The sequence below is a fragment of the Girardinichthys multiradiatus genome, chromosome Y, assembly GCF_021462225.1.
Source record: "Girardinichthys multiradiatus isolate DD_20200921_A chromosome Y, DD_fGirMul_XY1, whole genome shotgun sequence".
Lineage (NCBI taxonomy): Eukaryota > Metazoa > Chordata > Actinopteri > Cyprinodontiformes > Goodeidae > Girardinichthys > Girardinichthys multiradiatus.
The window spans coordinates 23242130-23259051 of record NC_061818.1 but is presented as its reverse complement, the minus strand read 5'-3'; positions in this window follow the sequence as shown (position 1 = coordinate 23259051).

Here is a 16922-nt window from a genome sequence, read left to right as displayed (position 1 = left end):
GCCTTTCTACTGGTGACGCTTCAGCTGTAGGTCCGGTCTGAGAAACCTGACTGCCTACAGGAGCCCCTCCACCCATCCTGAACAGAGTTGTCTCCTGGCAACCGTCTGAATGGCTTCTACTGCAGACATGACAAGAAGCCATTCACACCTCAAATCATCCCTCTACATCCCATTCATGAACAAATTCCTCCCATAAAGCAGACCAAGCCCCCACCATCAGATCCTCTGCCTGCACTAAAGATCTCCGAGGAAGAGGTAAACAGCTCTTGTCAGCGCATGAAAACAAAGAAAGCTGGAGGACCTGATAACAGCCTCCCCATCATGCCTGAAAAGCTGTGCAAATCAACTCGCTCCGATCTTCACCCGGATCTTCAACAGTCACTGGAGACGTGTGAGGGCCCCTCCTGCACAAACATCCACCATCATCCCAATGCCCGAGAAACCCACCATCCTAGGATTAATGACTACAGGCCTGTAGCCCTGACTCTTGGTCATGAAATCCTTTGAGCGGCGGTGTTGAAGCACCTGAAAGACATCACAGGTCCCCTGCTGGACCCACTGCAATTTGCGTACCGAGCAAACAGGTCTTAGGTCTACACTTCATCCTGCAACATCTCGACCGTCCAGGGACGTACGCCAGGATCCTGTTTGTAGACTTCAGCTCGGCCTTCAACACCATCATACCAGACATCCTCCACCAGAAGCTCACCCAGTTCAACGTCCCAGCCTCCACCTGTCAGTGGATCAACAGCTTCCTGACGGACCGACAGCAGCAGGTGAGACTGGGGAGCATCTTCTCCCGATCCATATCAATGAGTACTGGTGCCCCCCAGGGGTGTGTTCTATCCCCACACCCCCCTCACCATCCTCAACAACACTGTATCGGCCGTGGACCACTTCAGGTTCTTAGGAACCACCATCTCTGAGGACCTGAGATGGTCTTCGCACATAGACACAGTTCGAAAGAAGGCCCCAGCAGAGACTGTACTTCCTGAGGCAACTCAAGAAGTTCAACCTTCCACAGGAGCTGTTGGTCATCTTCTACACTGCCATCATTCAGTCTGTCCTGTCTTCATCCATCTCAGTGTGGTTTGGCTCATCCACAAAACAGGACAGGTCCAGACTGCAACGAATAATCAGGACTGCAGAGAGAATAATCAGGGCTGACCTTCCCTCCATCCAGGACTTATACAGGTCTAGGGTCAGGAAAAGAGCTGCTAAAATCTCTGCAGACCCCACACACCCTGCACATAAACTGTTCAGAGCTTTACCTTCAGGCCGCCGCTACAGAGCACTGACTAACTTCTTTTAAGGTCTGTTATGCATCTTTATCGGAGATGCCAATAATGTATACAGAACTGTACATTCATCTGGTACAACAAGCTTTGTAGATTACACAGCACTTAATATTGGGGAATCACCATTAGCATGTAAATGTCTTTAAGAGTGGACCATCTTGGAAGTACTGCATTGTGTTACATACTGTGATAATATAATATAGAAAAGGGACACAATTCCATTTCAATATGTCTCTGTATTTTAAAAGACATGTTGCAACAATACCAGAAGGTCACTCCTAGAACTTTCCTTTATAGACTGTGCTGTTATCAACAAAATTCGGTGCAGTAACATTGCGACTGTTGTGGAAAAATACATTTTACCAAGACCGAGACTGATGATTGTCACTCACAATCAGGTTTATTATAACCTGCAAGAGATTAATATTTTTTACAGCATTAGACAGTACTCAGAGTGCTGCCAATCATTCGGACTAGACAAAGCAAACTTCTCCTTATAACGCTTCAACAGCTCTCAGGTAATTGCCATGAGACCCAGATTCATAGAGATGGGACCGAGGTAAACCTATTGTAATTCCCATGTTGACAAGGAATTTGAACCTTACAGTGGGCCATACATGTCATCTCATATATGTGCTCTGGAGAAGGCTGAGGAGCCATATCTCTAAGACTAAACAGCACCATGTGTCCTAACCAAAACATTGTCGCGGAGTGTGTCAGGATCGTTGCCAGTAATTCTTCAAGTGACAACAGGCAGACAGTTTGTTAAGGATAAAGGTATTGTCTCAACCCAGCTCATAAGGCAGTAAAAAGGAGTTGGAGACCACAGATGTCACAGCAAATTCAATTGTTTTGTTAAAATTTTATTTCACCATATATTAAACCAATATAATAAAAAAAAAAAATATTAATGGTGTGTGTGTGAAAATCAGCAATCAGTGGTATAGGTTGTTTTCCATAGTCGTCTAATGCAAAACAAATAATTACTCAAATAAACTGAAACTTTCAACCACAGGAATGTGTACCGTGGTAGGAGAACAGTTCATACAGAGAAAGCAGGAACAGCACTAAATAGAAAGAGAACATCGGGTCCAGATATCGCACGCAGATCGCATTGTTACCAAACCGCCCCGACCACACCTGAAAAACGAATCATTTACGTTGCACGGAGATGTCATCACACTTAATGATGCATTTGTTGTCAAAGTTCATGGCATCATTAGATAGCTTCCCCAAATTTCGTTTAATTTTGTTGAAGACAGTAACCTTAGATAAGGTAAACCTCTGATTTAAAAAAAACAAACAAAAACAAAAAAAATTATATAAATGTACACAAACTTCTCTCTCATTATTCTTGCATCTAGCAATAGAAACGACTTTTGGTAACTAACATTAACCTAAAGAGGGTATCCGTTTTTGTATACAGTGTGTGAACTTCTGGTTTCAACTACACGTTAGGTTAGATTGGCAACTCTAACTTCCCATAAATGAGAATTGCACTGGTGCATGTTATTTGTCTAATTTGTTTATGTACAGGCCCTGGTAATCTGTCCGTCTTTACCCTAACCTTTGCCAATTGACTGCTGGGACAGATCCTTTGCAGGGTGAACCATGAGAGCATCAACAACATTAAGCAAGGGACAGAAAATCAATTGATAGTCGGTGTATAATGGGACCCAAAATATGCCTCAACCTTAATTTTGTTGTTCTTCAGCTGATACAAGTCAAAGAGTTGCAAATCTACGGAGACTAAGGAGCCCGTGAGGGCCCATGGGGATTTTTGTTTCTTTTGTTTCCCCACCCAATTCTTTTGCGTTCGCCTCGCAATACTTTTGTGTTGGCTCGCAAAAGTTGTTAATTATGGAGGACCGATCGTGACAAAATAAAAAATAAAAGCAGAAATACATATTTTGTTTTTCCTTTTCCTTACATGTGTTTCATCAAGAAATTTATATTTTCTTTTTTCCTTTTCCTTAGACATGCCTTGTTCTTTTTACATTTTCTCGTCTCTCTTTTTTCCTTTACCGTATGCATTTCTCCTTCATTATGCAAATGAGGAGGGCTGCCTTCTTCTCTCCAGCTCCTCTACTATTGGTCAATAACAGGAAGGAGGAGGATCCATGTGCAGGGCCGAGAGTGTGTCCCAATTCAGGGGCTGGATCCTTCCAAGTGCGTACTTGTGGGCCGATTATGTCACAGCGCAGCGCGGAAAGTCTGTCAAATGCGTCCCACAAATGTGTCCTTCTTTGCCTGATTTGAAGGATGAGTTGTGTGTATCTGTTGGAATAATTGAATATAGATTTATCTTATATTTTCTCCTATTCTTTAACTTGACTATTTGATCTCATAACCTTTCATAATGTATGTGTGAGTAAAGGATGTGTGAGTTTGTCTGCAGGCAAAGATCATAAATAGGAGCTGAACTAGCAGAGAAGGAAGCAGTCCAGTTGAGGAGGTCATAAAGATGAAGGCTGATTACACTCAACAAAAGGCACAACTGACCCTACAAGTTGGAGGAGACTGTGGGAAATGTGTTGTTAATGTATAAAGCTGTTTATGACCTGTTTACAGTGCAGTTGTTGTTTTCCCCCATCCTTTAGAGAACAATGTTTTTGTAAACTAGGGACCCCCGAAGACAATAAAAAGAGGAGGCGGACAGATGCTGTTCAGAGCGGTGCGAGATCTGTAACTGAGCTATCTTGACTGTTTCTCCTCGCAAAAGCGAGTAAAAGGAACTAATACTTTGTCTCTCTTTTCTTTTTATGTTGTTATAAGTATTGTTAGGTTGGTTAAACCTGACATTAATTTGGTCCTTCGAGAGCCGGATTCCAACTACGCCTGATGGTTCCAGCGGGTCGGTAGACTCCAGGAAAAGACCGTGCGCACGGCTGTTTTCATCAGGAAGACACACAGACCCTTTCCGGGACTGGATTTCGGCCCGCCCGCTGGAGTCTGACGGCTGACGGAACTCTGAGAGAGAGAGGAGAGGACAAAGTGGTGAGTTGAATCTGGATTTAAAACAAAAGTGTGACAAATGACTGGGGGTCATTGCGTGAAGTAAACAAACCCTGTAAACCTAGGCACTGACAGTAAGAGCATCGACGAAGAATTCAGGAAAACCTTCTCGTAAGAACTTCATAAACATAGAAGCCTTACTGAGCCTGGAAAACATGCTCATTAAATAATACATGATTACATTAACCTTACATGACACAACTGTAGAAGATAAAAACACAGGTGTTATGAGTTCAGTTCATTACATGCGTTGAAATTTTCCAGCAATGAAGAAAACTGCGGTCCATTCAACGGGGTGATCAATAAGTTTTCACTTGACATTGAAAAACTAAAACCAAAGTACAAAGATGCAGAACTGCAGCTGATATTTCTCATGAAAGAGGTAAATCATGAGAAAAGTACCATGTTTCTTTTTCAATTATTAAATAGTATAGATTCTCTTTGGTTTTGACTGTCAACTACATTTCTCTTAGGAGGAAAAGCTCAAGACAAATCTCTGCAAAAAGATTTGCAACAGCAAAAAACTAATCTACATGAGTCTAGCAAAGACAGTTGAGGAAATCATTCAAGAGTGCTGTGAAAGTAAGAAAGGTTAACTTGATTTTATGTCATTAAAACAAAATATGCTAATAATTTTGGCTACTGTATATACAAAAGTGAACATTCTGTTTTGCAGAAGCACCACAGTTTCGAGGAAAGAACACACTGCAGAACATGAGGCAGACGAAACATGTGCACACTTTCAAGAACACCATGTTTGAGAAAGCCAAAGATGTCATGTTGGAGCAGCTCCAGAAATTGATGGTTTGTGACATTTTATTAATTAAAATTAAAACTGGACTTTTCTCCATAATGTCTTGTAAAAGTAATCATACCACTTGAGCTTTTTCACATTTTATCATGCTATAACTGGCTGTATGTTAAGTATTGACCTGCTGGAAGGTGATCCTCACTAGTCTCATGTCTTTTGCAGCCTCTCTCTGGTTTTCTGCCAGGTTTGCCTTGTATTTAGCTCCATTCAGCTTAAGATAAACTCTGAGTCACTTTGGTGTGTCTGCTGGAAAGAACCATCCCATGACTCATAAGCATTTGTAAATCAGTACAAGTTGTGATCAGTGGTTGATTTTGGAATGAATGCTTTTTAATTAAAAAATCTTTCTGCATGGAGTTTGCATGTTCTCCCCGTGCATGCGTGGGTTCTCACCGGGTACTCCAGCTTACTCCCACAGTCCAAAAACATGACTGTTAGGTTAATTTGTCTCTCTAAATTGCCCTTAGGTGTGAATGAGTGTGTGTATGGTTGTTTGTCCTTTATGTCTCTGTGTTGCCCTGTGATGGATTGGCGACCTGTTCAGGATGTACTCCACCTCTCGCCCGTAGACTGCTGGAGATACCAGCTACTCCGTGACCCACTATGGAATAAGCGGTATAAAAGATGAATGAATGCTTTTTAATTGTTTTGATGCTAAATTAGATGGATGTCGTGGGTGATTTGGAAAAAAACATGATGGCATCTATTGAGCCGTTCCTCAAGACTGAAGACTGTTCAATTCCAGGTAAAATTACCATTATTTATCCCTGGCAGATTTAGGTTAAAAGTAATCTTTTATTTGACTGAGACATTTCTTCTCACTGGAAACCATTTTAGTGTTGAAGTGATCCAGCCAGAGTTCTGGTTTTAATCTGATTGAGGGAGCTAAAGATTACAATGATGGCAAGAAGTCACTTCAACCTCAAAAACTTGGGGCTCATAACCAAAAATAAATATCAGTGGAAACATGCAAAAATCTAGTCAGTAATTAAAAGAAGATTTGATTGGTGGAGTAAGAGCAAAGATTTTAATGAAGCTTTTTTTCACTAATTATGACGTACACTATAAATAATTTTACTCTTGCAGTTTTTTTAGTAAAAGTAAAACAAAACGTCTACTTGTGAGAGATGCCTGTATCATTTCCTATCAGATACAAACTTTTTGAATGATTGAAAATAATTTAAAATCTAAACCTGCCAGGAGTGTGAATAATGTTTGGCCATAACTGTAAATATGTCACTAAGAATACTGTAAACATGTGTCGCAAAAAATCCCTAATGAAACAAATTTGCTTTCTTAGATGTGTCAACGGAGCTTGCGATGGTGCAGAAACTCTGCGATGAGCTGAATATGTTATGGATGCATAAATATCCTGAAATGGACAAAACCTTTTATTCAAAACACATCCCTTATAAATAGCCTTGTACTGTGAACGTGTTTTTCCAGACTTATGTTAGCAATGCTTTAAAACACTTTGTATCCCTTTTCTCAATCTACAATGCTCCTCCTTGACCCTCAATACTCTAACAACTTTGTCTGCATTTGTACTTGTTACATCACAAGACATAAATTGATTGGCCACATTAAATGTTGTGACCAAAGACCTTTTATCTTTTCTGGTGAAAAATAAAGTTAATGATGCATTTCATTCTGGTTTCCACAAATTATACTCAAAAAAACTGCTTCACTTAAGGTCTCCAATCACATTATGAAAGTAATATTGAATAATAGAAGTTAGCATAAATATGCAAAAGTGGAACTCTAATAAATTGTTTTATTTTCATGTATGCAAAATTTCTTGATTAAATTTGTCTAATAATAAATGCTTGCAAGTAAACTTTGAATTTATGTGTAAATATGTTAGTAGCTAATATTGCAACCAATATCTCCATACATCTTTTGTTTTTAACCACAATTTGTTTTTCTCTCTACATCATGTCGTGAATATTGTGAACAGATGGGCTTTTGATTGAGGTGTCAGCATCTCTGCCGTAATGTCAAATTTATTGGAAAATGGAATAAAAATGAATGTAATTCTAATTTATTTCCAAAATGATTAGGTTCTTGTGACTTTGAAAAGTGAGAATTGTACATTTACCTATTATAAATTGGTCCCAATTTATAATAGGGACAAACAAATACCAACAATGTGGTCATATGTAGAAACAATAAGATCACAATGGTCTCCCCTATTTTCTTGAAACAATGAGCAGAAAAAAAGTAATGTCTTCCATGCATTAACCAGGTCGGGTGTAAATATGTGTGCATTCATTTACCTTTCACTTTGCTGCTGGTTCACCTGAATTTCCCTTCTGTGAGACGATAACTGATGTGGTGACTTCATACATCAGTTTCTGTGAGGACATGTGTGTGCAGACCAAGACCTTCTGCACCTTTGGGAATAACAAGCCATGGTTTACTCCACACCTCAGGAACCTGCCCAGGGAAAAGGAAGAAGGTCACAGCAGTGGAGATTGGGTGCGGTGCAGGCAGGCCAGGAACAAACTAACAAAACAGATCAAAGCAGCCAAGAGAAGCTACAGTGAGAAGCTTAAGAACAGCCTTTCTACTGGTGACGCTTCAGCTGTATGGTCCGGTCTGAGAAACCTGACTGCCTACAGGAGCCCCTCCACCCATCCTGAACAGAGTTGTCTCCTGGCAAACCGTCTGAATGGCTTCTACTGCAGACATGACAAGAAGCCATTCACACCTCAAATCATCCCCTCTACATCCCATTCAGGAACAAATTCCTCCCATAAAGCAACCAACCCCCCACCATCAGATCCTCTGCCTGCACTAAAGATCTCCGAGGAAGAGGTAAACAGGCTCTTTCAGCGCATGAAAACAAAGAAAGCTGGAGGACCTGATAACATCTCCCCATCATGCCTGAAAGCCTGTGCAAATCAACTCGCTCCGATCTTCACCCGGATCTTCAACAAGTCACTGGAGACGTGTGAGGTCCCCTCCTGCCACAAACGATCCACCATCATCCCAGTGCCCGAGAAACCCACCATCCTAGGATTAAATGACTACAGGCCTGTAGCCCTGACGTCTGTGGTCATGAAATCCTTTGAGCGGCTGGTGTTGAAGCACCTGAAAGACATCACAGGTCCCCTGCTGGACCCACTGCAATTTGCGTACCGAGCAAACAGGTCTTAGGTCTACACTTCATCCTGCAACATCTCGACCGTCCAGGGACGTACGCCAGGATCCTGTTTGTAGACTTCAGCTCGGCCTTCAACACCATCATACCAGACATCCTCCACCAGAAGCTCACCCAGTTCAACGTCCCAGCCTCCACCTGTCAGTGGATCAACAGCTTCCTGACGGACCGACAGCAGCAGGTGAGACTGGGGAGCATCTTCTCCCGATCCATATCAATGAGTACTGGTGCCCCCCAGGGGTGTGTTCTATCCCCACACCCCCCTCACCATCCTCAACAACACTGTATCGGCCGTGGACCACTTCAGGTTCTTAGGAACCACCATCTCTGAGGACCTGAGATGGTCTTCGCACATAGACACAGTTCGAAAGAAGGCCCAGCAGAGACTGTACTTCCTGAGGCAACTCAAGAAGTTCAACCTTCCACAGGAGCTGTTGGTCATCTTCTACACTGCCATCATTCAGTCTGTCCTGTCTTCATCCATCTCAGTGTGGTTTGGCTCATCCACAAAACAGGACAGGTCCAGACTGCAACGAATAATCAGGACTGCAGAGAGAATAATCAGGGCTGACCTTCCCTCCATCCAGGACTTATACAGGTCTAGGGTCAGGAAAAGAGCTGCTAAAATCTCTGCAGACCCCACACACCCTGCACATAAACTGTTCAGAGCTTTACCTTCAGGCCGCCGCTACAGAGCACTGACTAACTTCTTTTAAGGTCTGTTATGCATCTTTATCGGAGATGCCAATAAGTGTATACAGAACTGTACATTCATCTGGTACAACAAGCTTTGTAGATTACACAGCACTTAATATTGGGGAATCACCATTAGCATGTAAATGTCTTTAAGAGTGGACCATCTTGGAAGTACTGCATTGTGGTTACATACTGTGATAATATATAAAAGGGACACAATTCCATTGTCAAATATGTCTCTGTATTTTAAAAGACATGTTGCAACAATACCATAAGGTCACTCCTAGAACTATTCCTTTATAGACTGTGCTGTTAGTCAACAAAATTCGGTGCAAGTAGCATTGCGACTGTTGTGGAAAAATACATTTTTACCAAGACCGAGACTGATGATTGTCACTCACAATCAGGTTTATTATAACCTTGCAAGAGATAATAATTTTTTACAGCATTAGACAAGTACTCAGGAGTGCTGCCAAATCATTCTGACTAGACAAAGCAAACATTCTCCTTATAACGGCTTCAACAGCTCTCAAGGTAATTGCCATGAGACCCAGATTCATAGAGATGGGACCGAGGTAAAACCTATTGTAATTCCCATGTTGACAAAGGAATTTGAACCTTACAGTGGGCCATACATGTCATCTCATATATGTGCTCTGGAGAAGGCTGAGGAGCCATATCTCTAAGACTAAACAGAACCATGTGTCCTAACCAAAACATTGTCGCGGGAGTGTGTCAGGATCTTTGCCAGGTAATTCTTCAAGTGACAACAGGCAGACAGTTGTAAGGATAAAGGTATTGTCTCAACCCAGCTCATAAGGCAGTAAAAAGGAGTTAGGAGACACACAGATGTCACAGCAAATTCAATTGTTTTGTTAAAAATTTTATTTCACCATATAATTAAACCAATAATAATAAAAAAAAAAATATTAATGGTGTGTGTGAAAATCAGCAAATCAGTGGTATAGGTTGTTTCCATAGTCTTCTAATGCAAAACAAATAATTACTCAAATAAACTGAAACTTCAAACCACAGGAATGTGTACCGTGGTAGGAGAACAGGTTCATACAGAGAAAGCAGGAACAGCACTAAATAGAAAGAGAACATCGGGTCCAGATGATCGCACGCAGATCGCATTGTTAAACCGCCCCGACCACACCTGAAAAACGAATCATTTACGTTGGCACTGGGAGATGTCATCACACTTAATGATGCATTTGTTGTCAAAGTTCATGGCATCATTAGATAGCTTCCCCAAATTTCGTTTAATTTTGTTGAAGACAGTAACCTTAGATAATGTAAACCTCTGATTTAAAAAAACAAACAAAAAAATTATATAAATGTACACAAAATTCTCTCTCATTATTCTTGCATCTAGCAAATAGAAACGACTTTTGGTAACTAACTTAACCTAAAGAGGTATCCGTTTTTGTATACAGTGTGTGAACTTCTGGTTTCAACTACACGTTAGGTTAGATTGGCAACTCTAAACTTCCCATAAATGAGATTGCACTGGTGCATGGTTATTTGTCTAATTTGGTTATGTACAGGCCCTGGTAATCTGTCCAGTCTTTACCCTACCTTTGCCAATTGACTGCTGGGACAGATCCTTTGCAGGGTGAACCATGAAGAGCATCAACAACATTAAGCAAGGACAGAAAATCAATTGATAGTCGGTGTATAATGGGACCAAAAATATGCCTCAACCTTAATTTTGTTGTTCTTCAGCTGATACAGTCAAAGAGTTGCAAATCTACGGAGACTAAGGAGCCCGTGAGGGCCCATGGGGGATTTTTGTTTCTTTTGTTTCCCCACCCAATTCTTTTGCGTTCGCTCGCAATACTTTTGTGTTGGCTCGCAAAAGTTGTTAATTATGGAGGACCGATCGTGACAAAATAAAAAATAAAAGCAGAAATATACATATTTTGTTTTTCCTTTTCCTTAGACATGTGTTTTCATCAAGAAATGTATATATTTTCTTTTTCCTTTTCCTTAGACATGCCTTTGTTCTTTTTACATTTTCTCGTCTCTCTTTTTCCTTTACCGTATGCATTTCTCCTTCATTATGCAAATGAGGAGGGCTGCCTTCTTCTCTCCAGCTCCTCTACTATTGGTCAATAAACAGGAAGGAGGAGGATCCATGTGCAGGCCGAGAGTGTGTCCCAATTCAGGGGCTGGATCCTTCCAAGTGCGTACTTGTGGGCCGATTATGTCACAGCGCAGCGCGGAAAGTCTGTCAAATGCGTCCCACAAATGTGTCCTTCTTTGCCTGATTTGAAGGATGAGTTGTGTGTATCTGTTGGAATAATTGAATATAGATTTATCTTATATTTTCTCCTATTCTTTAACTTGACTATTTGATCTCATAACCTTTCATAATGTATGTGTGAGTAAAGGATGTGTGAGTTTGTCTGCAGGCAAAGATCATAAATAGGAGCTGAACTAGCAGAGAAGGAAGCAGTCCAGTTGAGGAAGCCATAAAGATGAAGGCTGATTACACTCAACAAAAGGCACAACTGACCCTACAAGTTGGAGGAGACTGTGGGAAATGTGTTGTTAATGTATAAAGCTGTTTATGACCTGTTTACGATGCAGTTGTTGTTTTCCCCCATCCTTTAGAGAACAATGTTTTTGTAAACTAGGGACCCCCGAAAGACAATAAAAAGAGGAGGCGGACAGATGCTGTTCAGAGCGGTGCGAGATCTGTAACTGAGCATATCTTGACTGTTTCTCCTCGCAAAGCGAGTAAAAGGAACTAATACTTTGTCTCTCTTTTCTTTTTATGTTGTTATAAGTATTGTTAGGTTGGTTAAACCTGACATTAATTTGGTCCTTCGAGAGCCGGATTCCAACTACGCCTGATGGTTCCAGCGGGTCGGTAGACTCCAGGAAAAGACTGTGCGCACAGCTGTTTTCATCAGGAAGACACACAGACCCTTTCCGGGACTGGATTTCGGCCCGCCCGCTGGAGTCTGATGGCTGACGGAACTCTGAGAGAGAGAGGAGAGGACAAAGTGGTGAGTTGAATCTGGATTTAAAACAAAAGTGTGACAAATGACTGGGGGTCATTGCGTGAAGTAAACAAACCCTGTAAACCTAGGCACTGACAGGTTAACAGCAGTGCGCCGGAGTTCTGCTTAAAGTATTAGTAAAATATACTGAAAATTCCGAGGTTATAGGGGACGACAGAGTCCTCTTAAGTATTAAGAAAGTAATACTAAAATTCCGTGTTTCCAGAACGGCGGAGTCTGCGTTTAAGTATTTTAAACAACAAAAAAATATTAAGTAAAATCTGCGTTTAAGTATTTTAAAAAACAAAAAATACTAAGAAAAAATCAGCGTTTAAATGTGTGTATGTGAGAAATGAATGGAGGATTTAAACCACTAGGTTTTGCCTCATACCAAAGCAGTAGGATTGTAAGTGACTAACTTTTGTGGAAGCAAAGGCAAGAATTCTCCACTCGAAAGAGTTGAAGTGAGAATTACCACAAAAGGAGATTTTTCTGTCACCCTACTGAAGAGAAAAATCCAGTATTTAGAATACCCTAGGTATATATATGCTGGACCAAATTTAAATAAAGAAAATGGAAAAAGGGTGATTTAAATACACTAAAATGAATAATAATGTAAAGATTGGAAATTTATGGAAGCACAGGATCAAATTAAAATATTAAAATTTAAATATTTAGATAAATGGATAACCACATATCATTATGATGGTCGTTTAAACTCTAAAAAATTAGGTGATCTATAGGATGCAATAATTAAAAGTACATTAAAAGTAAACGTGATTTAAGAAAAATGGACAAAGCAGTAATGTAGATGAGGATGTAGATTATTGCTTAAAAGTAACTAAAAAGAGAGAAATGTGATGCAGGAGACAAGAATGGACGTTTTTGTGGAAAGCAGAAAAGGTCAGAGGGCTAAGAAGTAATTTTTGATAGACTTGCAAAGTGGAATAGCAGGACAGAAGAAGGGGAGTAAAAGAGTAGGTGGAAAGTTTTTGTTTTGTACCAAAGATCTGATGAGGTTCGACAGGATAAGATAGGCTAAAATGAGTCCCTTTGGTGAATAAATCCATCCCCACCATGTATGTTTTATTTGTGTTTATTTTTTATTATTATTGTTTTGAGATGCTGAAGGCTGTTGATACAGCGTGTCACGGAGGTTCATGGCATAACATGGTTTTTTTTCTGTGTAACCTTAGAAAATATTTCTCTCTTTTTAATAGCCAGAGTGAAACAAAAAGAGGAATAACCTTTTGAAGAATATAGGATTAGACTGACAAAAGTGTTTAAAATACATAGTGGTCTACAATAAGCAAGAAGCTTATTAACAGCAGTTAAAAAAATGCACTACATGCTGGTTCCGGGGATGCAATTAATACCTGGGTAAGGAGACATTTTATAGGGTTCCCAACAGCAAATCTAGAAGACTGTTAATCGTGCCCTCCATGCAGAAAAAGTTATGAAGGAGATAAAAAAAAAGGAAATAAATAAATAGGCAACACCCTTTTTCAGCAAGAAGAAGAAGAGCAGATTTATTATTAAAAAAACAGAGGTAGAAAAAAATTTAGAGGCAGAGGACAAAAACCGCAGGGGTCAGAGAGGAGTGAGAAGAGGAGATTACAGACAATACACATCAGGGTGTTGATGTTAAAAAAGGAGTAGGACCACCTTATTACCACTATTAACTGGATGTTCTGAATAAGCCACCCCTAGACGTAGGGAAAGCTTTACTAACAGAAGGAAGAAATGTCATTACTCAACTATAAGATCAGATGACACCAGATGATCTACATATTACCATGTGGTATAAAAATACTCCTGGACAAGATAAAATTTATGAAGAAGTATTAAATAAAGTAACCCCTATAAAAGTCATGGTAACTTATGTTTATACAGAAAGGAAGAGTACCTCAGTTGCTGAAGTAGTGTTAGAGGAAGACACTAGGAAGCTCTGCAACATGTGGTCACCTCCACACATATCTTTATTCAAGGATAAAGAACTCAAGTGGCATGATATGGGGAGAATAGTGCAGAGGGGAAAAAATGTCACAGACTGGTTTGTAAAAATAATGAATACAGAAACTAGTGAATCCACAGGATTAATTAGAAAATTATTATTTTGGACAGTGACAGTGCAGGAAGGGATACATTTGCATACAAAACAACAATGAGAAATATTCCTTACTGAACAGGAGGAACAGTGTTTGAATGAAGTCCCTGATAAATTATGGTCAACAGACCCTACTGATGTGGGTTTAGTAAAGGAGCATTACCTGTTCAAATTAGAACAAAAACAGAATACAGGCCCAGAGTAAAACAATACCCTTTGAAATATGATGCTCGTAAAGGAATAAAACCAGTAATAAAGGATTTAATAACTGCAGGGGTGATAATAAAATGTGAGGATTCACCATGTAACACCCCCATTTTCCAGTTAAAAAACAAGCTCCATCAACAGGAAAGATAGTCAGTTCTGGTTTGCATTTACCTTTGAGGGACAAAGATATACTTATACCAGACTACCTCAAGGTTACTGTGAAAGTCCAACTATATACTTTCAGGTAATGAGTGCAAGTATGGCCAAGTTTGACCCTCCAGGAGGTAGTCAGAGTTTATTATATGTTGATGATGTGCTATTAGCCTCTCCTGATGAGGAGACTTGTAAAAATGATACAATAGCATTATTAAAACATTTAGCAGAAGAAGGACACAAAGTTAGTAAAAAGAAACTTCAGTTGTAAAAATGAGGTTAAATACTTAGGTCACAATCTTAGCGCAGGGGGACGCACAATTGTAGAAGAAAGAAAGACTGCAATATTACAAGCTCCAAAACCAGTAACAAAAAAGCAAATAATGTCCTTCCTTGGACTAACTAATTATTGTAGAAACTAGGTGCCAAATTATGCAGAAATAGTAGTTCCATTAAAACAAATTAATGTATGAGGAAGAGCTGAAAATGACGTCTAAATTGAAATGGAGTGTAGAAGCTGAAGAAGCATTTACCAACATAAAACAAGTTATAGTTTCCAGTACTGCTTTAGCATTACCAGATTATAGTAAACCGTTTGTTCAGATGGTAGATTGCAAGGGACATTTTATGACTTCAGTTCTGGTTCAACAACATGGAGATAAAATGAAAACAATAGCCTATTTCTTTTCAAAATTAGACAGTGTTGTGTGTGTGCAACCATATTGTGTGAGAGCTGTAATTGCAGCCTAAAATGACAGTTGCAGTGCTACAATAGTGTTGTTTCACCTTTTAACCTTAAGAGTTTCCCATGCAGTTTCAGCATTAATACTGCAGAATTAGAAAAAAAAAATAAGAAAAAAAATTAGAAGTGATTTGCAGGATCACGAAATAGTTTATGTGAATGATTTCTCTAAAAAGATGAGAGGGAGAAGACACAAACAGGATATGCATTGGTGACAATGGATATAGTGTTAGAAAAGATGCAACTACAAAGCTCACTACAGGAGATAGAAATGTGGAAAAAACATGGAGCTGAATTAAAAAATGAAAACTATATTTGACCAGATAATAAACCTGTCCTACCAAAGAACCTATAAATGGAAGCAATATTTGAGCCATCGTGTTTTCATAATGTCTCAACAGGGGGGAATAGTAGGACAGATATATTAATATTATATAACATATTGATTAAATTCTAAAAATTCTTATTAAAAAAATGTTGTAAAACATGTTTAGCATGTGTAAAACATAATCCACAAGGGAATTTAAGACAACGAAGGGGACAATTTTCAAAACTAAGATACCCTTTTCAAACAATTCATATGGATTTTATTGAGTTAAATCACAGTGAAGGGAAAAAGTTTTGTTTAGTCATTATAGATGCATTTTCTAAACGGATAGAACTATTTCCAACTAAACATTACAAGCACCTCAGGGCTAACACCCTATGAAATGTTGTTTGGAAGACCATACAGATTACCACAGTTCAAAAATAAGTGGGAGTTAGATGAAGAAGCTAACCTAGCTGATTATATGAGGAGTATGTTAGAAAATAACAGAAATAAATTTAAACTAATGAGGAATGTTCTATTTCCCAGCAGGAAAACTAACTAGTGAAACCAGGAGACTGGGTGTTAATAAGGAGTGTAAAGAAGAAGCATTGGTATTCACCTAAGTGGGAGGATCCATATTAGGTATTATTAACCACTGCAAGGGCAGTAAAATAACTGAGAGATCAACCTGGATTCACCTTACACATTGTAAAAAGATAATTTCGGTTGAAAGCTCCGTCAGGGGAAGTGATTTATAGACTTATAATAGGGTGGACCCAGACATTTAGAGGCTGGAGAGATCCGAAAGTCAGTGAAGACAATTAAGACACTGGAACCATTTAGAGGAGTGAAAATGTCAGCCAAAATGACTTTTAGATGGATGAACAATGCTTTCCGATGCTGTGTGTTTATATATTTGTTTTTCTTATATTGATTTTTATTTTTCTGGAATTTCTGGAAACCAGTCAAGATGAATTAGAATGTAACAACATCTGTTATGAGTCATATGAAACAAGTAGCGCTAAATCAAGGTAGGAAAGATAACCTAACTATGTGCACTAAACAAACTTCTTATACTTATGGTATTCAAGTGTGCGTGAAATCTAATACCACAGCTGTGGTGCTGATCCCACTCATTAGCTTGACCAAACCAGGAAGGAAAGGACGGAATTATAGAAGTTATAAATGGTACTTAACTAATGATAGAAGAGACACCTCATGGTCCATGATGGTAGCTGATGAAGGAAATAATTGGACACCAGAGTGGTGCACCACTGCTTATGCTAGTTATTAAAATAAGTTGTTTAAGTTCCATAAAGCTGATAATGTAATCCAGGTAACAGAGCGAAGAGAGTGAAAATTATGTTAGGAAAGTTAACCACAGATGACTGGTTCCAGGTTATTACTGG